Raw genomic sequence first — 13,687 nt, 5'->3', positions numbered from 1 at the left:
ACAGCGCGTGCGCGCAGGCGGGGCCGCGCAGAACACCAATCAGCAGGCGTGCCCGAGCACGCGCGGCGGCGCGCGCCGCTGGCGGGATCCCTGAGGGGTGTCGAGTGTTCGCCCCCCCCCCCCCCCACCACCTGGGGGTCTCCCCGGTCGGGACAGAAATCCACGGGAGTCGTGTCACACCGTTGTCCGTGAGGGCATCGGGACAGGCTGAATGTGGGAAAGACGTGTGGAATGAGGCTTGGAAACTGTGTCCCTTGTGGAGTGCGAGGGAACACCCGGAAAAGGAAAGGAACGGCTCGGTGTGGTGTGACCCCGGGCTGATCCCGCCTCTCGAACACCTTTAGGCGGTTTGCTTAAAGGTATTCCAGGGGAGATATGAATGATATATTATTTACACATATTAGCATCATACGTTTCATTATGTTCATCGTTATTATATGTTCTTACAAGGAAGACGGAGGGGGACTTTTTACATGGGCGGGTAGTGACAGGACAAGGGGAATGGCTTCAAACTGACAGAGGGCAGATTTAAAGTGGATATTAGGAGGAAATCTTCCCTTTGAGGGTGGTGAGACACTGGCACAGGTTGCCCAGAGAAGCTGTGGATGCCCCATCCCTGGCAGTGTTCAAGGCCAGACTGGATGAAATTCTGAGCAACCTGATCTAGTGGGAGGTGTCCCTGCCCATGGCAAGGAGGTTGGAACGAGATGATCTTTAAGCTCCCTTCCAACCCAAACCAGACACATGATTTTATTATTGTATAAGGTGGGTGTTTCAGGCCGTTCACCTTGGATGGCCTTAACATTCTCTGTCTCTTCCACTCTATTGTAGATATATCACAGTGATGCATCTCTCTTCCTGTCTTTATAAAAACATCATGGGACAAGTTTAAGTGACAGGGCAACAATAGCAGGACAAATAATATTATCATGATTCACTATCCTAAATAAATTTAGGTTGAGAAATGGTATCAGAAGCCAATTACTGTGACCAGAAGGTGCGATCTTCCCATCGCACCAATGAGGAGTAAAAAATTAAGTTAAGAAATTGGCTTACTTATGAAAAGAATTACATGTTCTAATCACTAAGTCAACTGGTGAATGAATGCATATCTCAGGAAATCAGAAGTCTGCTGATTTGCACACAAAATAGATTATAGATTTGTTAATGAGCACCAGGGGATATCAGTGGGGAGTTTTGGGTAAGACTTTGTCAAGGTAGCTAATGCAGGAACATTCCAGTTGGGGTTTTTGTCTCATTTTTATCCCTTCTTTTTAAACATTGTTGTATAATTATTCTAAACACTCAATAGTAATTCCAAACTTACAGACTGCTACCGATAGCTCAGAGATATCTATCCCAAGTCCTTGCGCCAAAACTGCAGTGCAAATATAGTTCAAATCTTAATCAATTATTTGAAAATATTTGCTACTTTCATAAGTGATGTAGGAGTGTTGACTTTTGCTGCTTTGTGGCTCGCATAAGCATACATATTATATATTTTGATAATTCTTAGAGCTTGTGGCAAAGCTTGTTTTGGTGGTATCCACGAGCTTGGTTGGAATGTCTGTGATGTTGATTGAAATTTTTGACAGCGGCTTAGGGAGAATAAAGATTTTGGCTCCTAGTAGAAGCATGAAAAAAGACAATTTGGCTATAAGAATATTTGACAATACAGTAACTTGCAAGTGCTATGCTGTTTGCTTATTTGCCTTTAACAGAAAGAGAAACTGAGGTTACATCTTCAGAGGAGGTCAGTCTTGCTCTTCCCTCCACCTGCAACCACACACTTGTGCCTCCAGCCTTGCATGACCATGGCTGTGTGTGAGACTGTGTGGTGGGACAGGTCAGGGAGCTGATCCTTTTTTCTCTGCAGTGCACCAGTGCTTGTGTGATTCTGGCACTCCCAAAAAGCAGAAGAACTGAAGCTGCTGGAAAATTGTTGCCCCGGGGCTGGAGTGGTTCTGAGGCTTGTCCTTCAAATTCTAGAGGAAATACACATATCTGGGTCACACAAAACAGTTCTGGTGATATTGTTCAGTGTGCTTTGTAGTTTGTCACTCTTGTTCTGTTGAGTAACTTGTTTAATCTGAGTAACTCCCAACCCTCTGCTGCCTGAGTGTTTTATTTATTGTTGATATGTTACAAAGGTTGATGATCAAGTAACCCAGTAGTCAAAGTATAATGTCTGTAATGATTATCCTTCTTATGTTCAGTAATAAATGCAGTTAATGTTTATTAATCAAAAATCCATCACTCAGTTTTATTGGTTTCTTCAGAAGAGTGCTGATAATGGTCTTGAGGCATGATAGCAAATGTGGAATGTTTTCAGCTTCTGGTCTTAACCACAAATTCGTGATTCTTCTACTGATATGGAATGGGCTTTTGATAAGTCCTTTTTAAAATGAATGGATTCCTGCAGCAAGATCACTCCTGAAATTACAGTCACACTGGATACATCTCTGGTCAATCTGCTTGTGTTTGTGCTCTTGTGCCAGCTCTGGTGTTCTGAACTGTTTTTCTTTTTACTGCCATAAAACTGCTTTTTTTGAGATTAATGATGCCTGATGCAATGTTAATAAAGGATCAAGGAATATTTCAGTCTTTTAAAGGCCTCACCTTTTCTGCATCTGGCATCTTTAAAAATATATAAAATAGCACAAATTACCCAACGACCAGTGTAAACAGTTACAAAACAGTCACCAATGCCAGAAAGTATTTGAAGGTGCTGTCACCTGTTAGCAAACACGTGGCCAAAATGGTATCCTCAAATGACCAAGCTCAAGCTCTGAAAGGCAGCTGTTAAAAACACACTGAAAATGTGAGGCCATCCTTCTGAAAACACCACGAGTCTTGAAGATCTCTTTTCAGGATGGGGTCCATCCATTTGTGTCAGATGACTTCACAGATGTGAGAGCTCCAGGGTAGGACCGATGTTGCCTTTGAGGCTTAGCAGTGCCACGTTCCCATTCTTTGCTGCGGTTCTGTACCTCAGCTCACGCTCGGTGACATGTTAAACAGCAACAACCTGGTTGTGTGTTCAGATCTGAGTCATGGGCTCGGCTGTAAGTGACTGTAATCTGAGGAAACCTGCCGAGCTTTAGAGGAACCACTCCCAGAGGTCCCTGGAACGGGGCAGTACCAGGACAATTGTAGCTCTAACACTGGCCACAAGAGAGCAAGCCGGAACTGTGCTGGCTGCTCAGAGACACTCCGAGAAACAACGGAGCCAGGGATATAACACAGGTGGATGAGGTCTCTGGAAGGGGAGAGCACAGTTAAAGGTTATTTGAATTTGTGTAGGTTTTTGCCTGTTTTGGAACATTTTCGGTTCTGATCCTGGGTTGTTTTGTATCCAGATGTTGTTACATCAGAATCCACGTGAGTAGATTCTGAGATGTAACATCAATCTCTGTTAATTTCTCAGCTGAACCTATATTTTAATAATTTGCTAACTCATACTGGTCTAAGAAAACTTGAACTGTTGAAATTAGTTGGGTTTAATTTATGGTAATCCTTCTGCTAATTTGTCTGAGACATTAGGATTTGGAGGGAGTTAGGTTAATTTACACAGCCAGGGATTTGTATCTGCGTACTGGAATCTGGGTAAAGCTGTGGTTTGTTTTCTTAGGTTAAGTATGTAGATTTTCAATTGCACAAGAAACCTTGCAAACCCTATAAGCATTCTACTTTAAAAGTCCTTTCACTGCAAGTAAAACAAGAAGTCTGAGCACTTTTAGGAGCTTGAAGTACAATCAATTTTTTTGGCATTTAGTTCTGATACACTATTAAAGCAATCTGAGAACTCCTTTGCACAAAACTTCTGCGTAGGTCACACGCATAAAATTCTTGATTTTCTAATTTAAACCAGAATTTTGTCACTTTCACATGGACGATCTTAAGGCTGTTGTCAATATAGCTGAGGACTATCATGAGTCTCTCATAAGTTTTTACAATCTGATTGCATTCCTTAAAGCTTCTGAAAGTGCTGAGCCAAGCAGCTTGTCTGTAAAATACTCCCATCAGTCTTTCATCTGATGATGAGGAGAGGATTTAAAAATACTTTTCCGAGTCCACTCTGTGTTCTTCACTGTAAATCTGAAGTAACTCTGATGAATACAGGAGCCTTTTTCCAGGTCCTGTGTTGCAGTAGATGAGAAGAGTTTGACCTTTAATATTCATAATTTTTCCTCCCTTAGTGCAGAACAACTTGTGCACTTTGTCAGAGTGTAAAAGAACGTTAAGCTCATATCAGTGGTATTTTCACTTAGAAAAGTAGAACTAAAAGATTTGGGGGGTTGTCTCTTGTTTATGAACTCCCTTTTGCTACAGAGACTTTATAACCTGGCAGGGCAGTCCCTCACAGGCTTTTGAACCCATGCACACATTTACTGTAGTAACAGTCTAGTTTGAATATGGGATCAGATTTCCAGGTACATATTTTGGGCAGTGAATGTTCAGGGATCTTAAAAAATCAAATGCTCTGTCTTACAACAATGAACATTTTGTTTGCAGTATGAAGATGGAAGCCTGGTGCCTGGATGTCAGAAGCTCTTCTGTTGATGCCACCAAAGAGTGAGGGTATGAGAGACTTAGAACTGCTCAGAGACACTGCATGGACTGATGCCTCCTTTGCATTACTTTGGATTGGGCATCTTGATACAAATCAGATCGGTGCTAGGGAGAAAAGGAAAAGAGAATGGCACCAAAAACACTCTGAGTGAAGATCAGCCTGCCCAGTAAGTCTTCTTTTTGGAAGCTGAGCTAGGAAGCCTGGAGAAGACTAGAGATAATTATGTGCTTGCTTCTTCTTTCCTGTTGGGAGTGCCTCCCTGACAGTAAGTATTGTGTTTAATACTGTGTACAACTGATATTTTCTTGAAGATAAAGCACAGAGATTAGATTGCTTTGAAGGAGGAGGCAGGCCTGAGCAGGATGGGCTGAAGGTACAGAAGTAGCAGCCTGTTGTGTTATTAAAGTGTGGGTCTCCTGGAATCAGGGACTTAGTCATTTCAGCTGAGACAGCTACAGTCCCATAAAGCACGTTCCATAGACACCAAATGGACCTGCCTAAGTGTGAGCTTGAGCAGACCAGAACATGTCTGAGTAGGCTGGAGAAAGGGGAAATGCATAATAGATTTGCAAGGCTCTCTAAGGCAAGAGTGAAGGTAAGGCTGTTCATTCTGAGGCACCTAGCTGGGTTAGGACCTTGCCTGGATTGTTTTATTATATGTGCTGCTCTCATGTGCTTTTTGTGCCTTTGTTCTCATTGTCATATACATTTGGACTTGGCTCTTGCTAGTGAGTAAATATAGTACCTTGGACACCAAGGATAGAGATTGTTTTTCCATGTTTGGAGAAGGGACTTATTTGAAAGGCAGCTCTTGGGTTTTCAAATTCTACTGTGCCAGAGGCCATGCTATCAAATGGCTTGTTGGGCTTCACTTATTTTTAAATTTCATTGTTTCTGTCTTAGGCTACTGTGAGGGCTTCCCATTTGCCCCATTACCCATTGTGATTATTCCTCTCTAGCTTTTTTTTTAATTCTTTTTTTTATCTCTGCTTGAAGCTTTGGTACAAATCAACCTGCACACATGGCAAAACAACCTGACACCCAGATAACTGAATACTTACTAGAACTTTCAGTCTTGAGGGTTATACTTGTTGACCATCCTGTTATGGTGAATATAATACTTAGTGCTTTAAGGGTCCACAGAACTCAAAATGCCTGACTGAGATAGATGAATACAGAGAGGAAATCTGGGTGAGCTCTAACAAAAAAGCTCACAGAAAACTTTTCATAAATCATTTCTTTTGGGTCATCACAGAACAAAAACATTTCTGTTTGCCATGTTGACATAAAACCTGAGGAAAGGCAAAATTCGCTGGTTACAAGTTCCTGTGCCTTAAGTTTTACTATGATTGTCATCATATTTGAAGTCTAAACATCACTGGGATTTAATTGCTCTCCCCAGCTATCCTCCTGTGAGCACTATCACTGATCCTATACTCTTTCCTACATTTAACACACTTCTTGGAGTAATTACAGCTGTTGGAATTAAGGAAGAAGGATGTATAGCAGTACAAAAGAGTGGGCTGTAACTGCTGCGAGGTGTAAGAACCTCATGTTTTATGCCCTCAAAAGGTTTCCTTCTCTTCCAAGGCAGAACCACTAGAAACATAGAAACCAGCAATGTAATTGTTGAGAGGGATCATTGCATAAGTCCTGGCATGTATTTTAATTTGTTGAATATCTATCAAAACATTGCCCATGGCTCTGAATTTACCAGTAGCTTAGGTAATAGAATAAAGGTCTTTCTGCCAGTGACATACATTATCATATGTGACAGATAAATCATACAGTTTTGTAACATTGAACATTCTAGTAACATCCTTTTTGTAAATATTCTGACATTTCTCTCAAGAAAGGTACTGGTATTCAGCACTTCTGAAATCAGGACACTGTAGTAGGTGTCTGGAAAACAAAAAAACCCAAAGCTAACATCAGATGCCTGTAAGTTAATGTCTCAGCCTACACACAATGTAGGTTCAGTTAACACTGTTAAAGCAAAATTTTAAAACCTTTTTACAAAGAATGTGAGAGTATCAGGTTAACTTGACAGACCTAAACTCAGAAGTAGTGACCTTGGTTAGCAGTGGAAGTCAGAAATAAGAATACTGAATTTAGAATAAACAACCTTTGCCAAATTTTCCTTACAGTCACAATAGGTTGAAGTGACAGCTCTGTCAGCACCAGTGTACATGGCATAAAGAGAAAAATGTAGAGGGGCCAGTAGTAGCATATGAAACTAAACTATGGAGCCAGTCTTGATAAAATTGCAAGCAACATGAGCAAGATGTGACCACATTTGATTCCCTCCAGACCAGAACAAAAATAGAGGCATGACAATGAATTATAATGAAGGAACATACATTTCTAGAATTATTCCAGTCCAAAAGGATGAAAATTCTCTCTAAAAAAGGGAAAACAGGCAACGGTTTTTCATTTCCTTTGTATCTTCTTAGCCTTCTCTGCTGGTTTCCATCCTCAATGAAATGCTGAAAAATGGTTATCAAGGAGATAATGAATGATCAAAATCCTCTTATGAACAGTGTTCAGAGCTCAAAGACAATTCAAAATTTAAAGCAACCCTTAGACATAGAGAAGGGTTAAGATTTGACTGCAGGGGTTCTTGACCACTCTGTACCAGTAGGAAAAAAACCCTGAGCAGTAGTGTCAGAGGTTGTGTTTAGCTTATTGGTGAGCAGAGTTTAAGTGGTAAATCTGTCACAAGTATTATAGAATTTATACAGTAACCAGCACAATTAAAGCAGAGCAGACAGGTTTGGCCAATGCTTGCTGAAAAAGCCTCATAGCCCTTGCAGCTATCAGATTACTCTATTAGTTATACACCTACTGCAGAAATTGCATTAAGATATCTGATTAAAAATTGTATTAACTAGGAGGAGTTAAAAATCAGAAGAAGGCAATTATTGCTCTTTCTTGTGTTCCATTTTACTTTTTGTCTGACGTATTCAATTGACATTTAATCCTCTATTAAATAAGTCCTCTGTATAGCCTAACATGGACTATCTGCTACTGAAATGGGTGCAACAGTTCCTCAACAGTACATAGAACTATTGAAAATATGTTTGGCTAAGAAATGAAAGCTCTAGCATTCAGTTACTGTGCATGTAACTTACTTGTTTACTGTGTTTATTGAGTGTTACCAGGAGACATTGCCAGGCTTATTTTCCGTAATGCACTAGACTAGACTCCTGCAGACTGTATGATTCCTCCTTTAGTGCTCTAGCTTTATTTTTTTTTAATGAAAGAGTTAACAGCTAACACCTTGGAGAATAAAATATATATTTGAATACTTGGAAAATTTTGTTCATACATGACATTGGGAAATGAAATGCATTTCTCCTTCTGAGTAAGGATTGTAAGAGGATTTATTTTTTTGTTTGTTATCATAGTTGGTATTTTGAACTGTAATTCAAGTCATTATCATCATATTATATAAGAACCTGGACATGCAATCTGCATCTTTCTTGTTTAAATAAACAGTAGCTCACAAAGCCAAGTTCTGCTGCCTTCCTCTTGTAGATAACTTGAATCTAATGACTGTTGATTGCAAAGCAAGAGGAGCAGGTGAAGAACTTTTTGGGTGACTGCATCCTTCTTGTAGGGAATATAAGCAGCACAGTCCTGAAAGTCTTGCTGCTGGAGGATTTTCATTAGCTCTAATGGAACTTAATGTCTCATTTATATAAATTTAAGTGTGTGCAAGTTTGTGTGTGAGTACTGAAATACAAATATATATATATGCACATAAGCATACTGTATTAGATAATAATCCTAGATATTCTCTTTATTGTTGATAGCATTTCTTTATATTGTAGAATTCCACGTTTCTTATGTATGTATCTGTCAAATAAAGACAAATAAGGAAGTTAGGTGATACTAAGCACTTGAAAAAAACCATAAAAACAAAATTAAAAAAGACTTCAGGAGAACAGGAGGAATTATAAATAGTTTTAGCTTAAAAGATGCTGCTCTTACTCCACTTCTGATCTGTGTTGCCTACTGATACACAATTTTCTCTTAAGCTTGATGACCTCTGAGGATACCAGATTCTGCTTTGAAAAGGATTTTTAAATCATCGTGGATACCTCAACTAATGTTTTTTCAAGTTTGCAGAAGTCATTAAAATGCAAACTCAGGTGAAATAAAACACTCATATGAACAGAACAGCAAAGGGGGCAGTTTCCATACAACATGTAGTGAATCCATTCTAAACATGCATCTGGGATCACTGCAGTTTCCTGTTTTCTTTCAGGCACTACTCCATTCCAAAACCATGCAGAATGTCTTAGTATTTACATTGGTAAGCATGTCCAGTGTTCAGTGTATACCTCAATATATTATCTTGATAATACACTCAGTGTTATTCAATCTGCTTTTAGATTTTCAAAACTGAAGGTATTTTTGTTTGACGAGGCTGCATCGTGCACACAGCTGATGAAGAAAGCTGAAGATTTGATTCCAGTTACTGAATAATTCAGTTTTTAGCCACTGCAAAGTTGTGAGTGTCTCATATTCTGATGCTGAGGACAAAGCTGATTACTGATGGTAAGGGTTTTGTGTTCTAACATGCAGATAGGGAAGTGATTTGAGGGAGTGGGGGAAGAGAAGGTTTGTAGTATTCAGCCTCTTCCCAGCAGAGCTTCTAATGACAGGTTACACCATCTCCTCTGCTGACATTGCTAGCCCTATGCAGAACATAAGTGAGGAAATACTTGCTACATGATTGGCAAGATGATTGCTAACAGTGTTGACAGTAATTATCTGTCTGATCTAGCACTTCACTGGTAGTGTTATGTTGGATGTGTGGGAGAATTTATTTACAACTGTATCAGACCTGGAAAAATGGTTGAATGAGACATCCAAATAGCAGGGATTGTTGCCTCTTTTAAATTTAATTTTATAACAGAAAAAGAACTGATGGGTGGAGGGGTCGTAATATTTTTAGAACTGAAAATATTCGTATTGCACACGGTGGGTGAAATGCAATGCCACAGAAATTCCTAGTTTTAAAACTGATTTTTTTTTTTTAACAGACTAATTTTCTGAGCACTAATGATATTTTTTGTCATAGGGCACAGCAGAATAAGGAGAACAAAATTTCATGCTTCATTAGGTGTCAGAAAGGAACTGATTCAAGCCCCTCAGTCTCCTTCTGTACTGGTGTGTGCAAAAGCAACAGTGAGTTGCACACCTGCTAAAATCTGCTCTGTAGTACTGGCTGCTGCAGAGCAAGGACAAAATGTCAGGCACTTAGATAAGTGCAATGGATCAAATGCTGCAGGATCAAATGTTCATTTTAAGAAATCAACAGCAACAACACAATGGCACAGTATCTTGTGCTAGCTGTTAAGTATTAAAAGAATTTCACAAATACCAGTGCAATCAGACTTGTCTTGTATCAGGAGATAGGCAATTGGCAATGCTAAGCTTTGGTTATCATCTTCAATTTTGAGGCTTCCACTATGCTAATTAGCATGATTAATTAAAGATAACTGAGTTCCCTGAAGTTCTCTGCATTTTTATTTCAGCATTAGAACATTTTTGTTTGTTTGTTTTTCCACTGAAGCATTTGCTATAGTTTTGGCTGAGAGATACAACTAAAAGGAATTCTCCTTAGGTATTAATACAATTAATTTTTAACGATTTTCTAACTAGTTGATCTTTAAAAGTAAGACTGTAGCATAGATGTAGACAGTAAATAGGTCTTTTTGCAAGGGTTTGTTTATTAAATATCTGTCAATTTCTGATTAGCAGAATGGATGGCATTTGTTTTCAAATGACCTTATCCATAAGAAAGTGATTTAGCAGCATTTCACTATTTAATTCCTTATAGTTTGCTTCTCATCAGAGTGTCCTGTATGTTTGGATCAAGTAGTTCTCACTGCCTGTGGAGCATCTTCTCTATGATCCAATAGCAGGCAAAATATTTCTGGTGAACTCAGCAGTTGAGATGAACAGGCTGAGGATATTTTTATTTGTTCCATATGTTATTGTCATTTTATCTTAGACTGTACTTTTAGTTCTTCATATTTGAAAGTCATTAAGCAGGCTTCCTGCTTGACTTAAGTGCCGTTGCTTCATGTGTTTATTTGCCTATTGTTTAATTGTAAAATAAAACTTTACCTCTGAGAATTTTCATAAATCCTCACCCACTCTGCAAAAGGTATGAAGTAATCTCCATTTCCTGGCCTAAATTATTGCATAACACCGCAGTGCACAGCGGTGGAACAGCTGCAACATCCTGACTGAAAATTCTGCATTGTGTCTGAGGAGGGAGTGTGGTGTAATCAGGCCAATATTCTGCCCTTGAGCACACTGCAGTGTCCACAGAATTATCTAAAAAAACGCCAGCTTCAGACAAGAAGGATTATTAATTGGAGGAACTTTCCTGGGTTACTCAGCCAGCTTTAGAGTGTACATTATGAAAGGCTCTTACTAGGCAGTAGCTTTATCTAGCAAGGTGTTTTCCTGCAAATAGAGATTTGATGAAAGACCAGAGTGCCACACCTCTGTGCACAGGTGTGGGAAGAACATTTATCATTGCTTTGTGTGGGACCCAAATGACGTTGCTGATTTTTAATTTGCTGAGGTGCTGGGCAGCCTGACCTCTGCCTCAGAAGGCCCATTGGCATACCTCAAAATGAATAAAAATCCATATCATGGAGTATTTTGCTGTCCTTTTCTATCTCCCTGACTACTTAGCTACTTCTTCCATTGCTGTTGCTCTTATGTTGGCTCCCTGCAGTTCTTAGGATGCAAAATATGCATCCAGTTACTCCAGTTACTGTCAATTACTGTTTTGTTGATTATTTTGGCAGGAATGCTTGTACAGCTGCTTCTTGTCCTTCATAAAACATCCCTGGGGACTGAAATCCTTGTTCTGATGACAGTGAGAATGTTTTCAGATTATCCTGAAGTCAGGTGGATGCTCCTAAAATCACTGGACTTCAGCCTTTTAGCGTACAGAATTTAAATATACCAACTGTGAGACTGTTCATAACATGGCAGTTCCATCAGCTTTACGATCCCCTGAACAAAGGTGGGGGGTTAAGTTTATAGCACAGCATCATCTTCCTTGGGTTTTATTTTCATCATAATGCCACAGCAATTCCAAGGTGCCACTATCAATGAGGATGAAGCAGGAATAGATAGAGGAGATATCTGGCAACTGGAAGCATTCATTAATTTCTCAGATGAGATAGAAGAAGATGCAGATGAGAACAGTGGAGCAGGTTGCCCAGGGATGTTTTGCAGTCTCCAGCCTTGGAGGTTTTCAAGACCTAACTGGATAAACCTTTGAGTAACCTGATCTCATTGCTGACCTTGCTTGGAGCAGGATATTAGACAAGAGACCTTCTGACCTCTTCTCCAGCATGAATTGTCCTAGTATTCAAATATTTGAGATCAAAAAAAACTTGAAGGTGTCTAACAACTCACAAGGCCCATAAAACCTGCCACAATGTGGCCTGATGTTCACCTGCAACATCTTCCTTTACTCAGTGTCCCTTCTTTCCAGTGAGCCTGCTCACATCTGCCTCTGTTAGATGACCTGTATCTGTGGGGAATGCTGCCTAAACCCCATTTCCCATATTCACTGCTCTGCCACAGACTCCAATACAAAGATTGTACGTAGCAGTTGTCCCGAAGGCTGCAACAGAACTTCTGTTGAACTTGTGTGAAGTAATACTGCAGAGAGGAGAGAACAAGGACAGTATACACCATCTTCATTGTATTTGAAGGAAGCCTTATTTTCTTGTGCATGTTCAGGTACTGAAGTTAATTTCCTTACTTCTTTCATGCTGACAATAGTACTGTATGTGATCAATTAATCTGTTTTCCATCTTTCATGCTTTTATCACACTGTTTGGGATAGAAAAAACTTTCTGACCTGGCCAGTCAAGCCACTTTACTCCAGTTCTTTAATTTTCCTTTTTTTCTAACACCTAAAATAAATGAATTGCATCTTCCATTTCAGATTTGACTTTTACACATCCTGCTTTCCCTCTTGTCCCCTCTGTTCAGCAGATAAGCCTTTGCTCCTGCAGCTACATGCTTTGCTGTTCTGCTGCACAGCCCCTGCTCTAACAGCTTCACTTTATCTCTCAATTCATGTGCAGATTGCTCACCAAAAAGCTGTTTCACATCAGAAAGAACGTGGCAAGCACAGTGGGAAGGCACGAAGAGGGCTATGAAGGGAAAGTGATGTCTGCCTGAACTTAGCACCTCTTTGTTCACTCCATAAGGATCTTCTTTCCTTGGGAGAACTATGGTATGGTCAGACACACTAGGTATTAACTAGTCGGTAGTTTTCAGTGTGACAAGCTCCAGTGCTGTTAGCCAGTTTTTTATAAACAAACAAATGAATAAATAAATATAAAAATGGTGTTTGAATTACCCAATACTTAGCTTTGTCCAACTGCTTTGTTTCCTGAAGAGCATCCAGTACTGTGGACAGTGTGGAAACATATGTTTTAGATGTTAACAGTGTGACTCCTCCTCACAAAGAACAAATCATGACACATGAATCCTGCAAACTGCATGCTTTCCCCTTGGATTTTAAGAAGTGCTCAGCATCCTGCCACAAAGGAACCTGACTGGTACAGCTGGGAGAGGAGCTCAGCTGAGTTTTAGTCCTTTTGGTTGTCTAATTTTTAGTACACTAGATCTGTAAACTGAACTACACATTTCTTACAAAAACAATTCTCAACAAGTAGCTGAATACAATTAGTCCAGAGAACTGGCCTCCTTCTTGTGAGCTCTCTGATTTATAATGTCACAACTAACAGAGTACTGGGTGCTAGGCCTCTGCCATTGTTCCATTCAGTTGACAAAGCATCATCACCTTATAATGGTCATTGTTTAATACCACCCTGGGCACAGTAACATCACTGTTCCCTGTCTCCTGCTCCCTGGCCTCTCTGTAGAGTTAAACTTTATGCAGGATGCATGTGGGGAAACTAATAAAACGATTTGTTGAATGCTGTCTCCATTTTCAGGTTTTCAGAATAGCTGACTGACATCCAGGAATTTAACCTCTTAGTGACCTGTTAATTGTAACACATAAAATAATCCTCATTCTGTAGATGAGGATATAAA

At 39.8% G+C, this 13,687-nt stretch overlaps 1 long non-coding RNA gene across 1 annotated transcript; it reads left to right on the top strand.

Moving 5' to 3' along the window:
• Window positions 1–95: 95 nt before the first annotated feature.
• LOC116789769 lies at window positions 96–8,939 on the top strand. The gene is made up of 3 exons (XR_004358149.1): window positions 96–359; window positions 4,516–4,838; window positions 8,111–8,939. It is a non-coding gene; the product is annotated as an uncharacterized LOC116789769 (long non-coding RNA).
• Window positions 8,940–13,687: the final 4,748 nt, after the last annotated feature.

Source organism: Chiroxiphia lanceolata, chromosome 7, assembly GCF_009829145.1.
Source record: "Chiroxiphia lanceolata isolate bChiLan1 chromosome 7, bChiLan1.pri, whole genome shotgun sequence".
Classification (NCBI taxonomy): domain Eukaryota; kingdom Metazoa; phylum Chordata; class Aves; order Passeriformes; family Pipridae; genus Chiroxiphia; species Chiroxiphia lanceolata.
The sequence above is the reverse complement of the archived record's forward strand: the minus strand, read 5'-3'. Positions and strand labels throughout refer to the sequence as shown.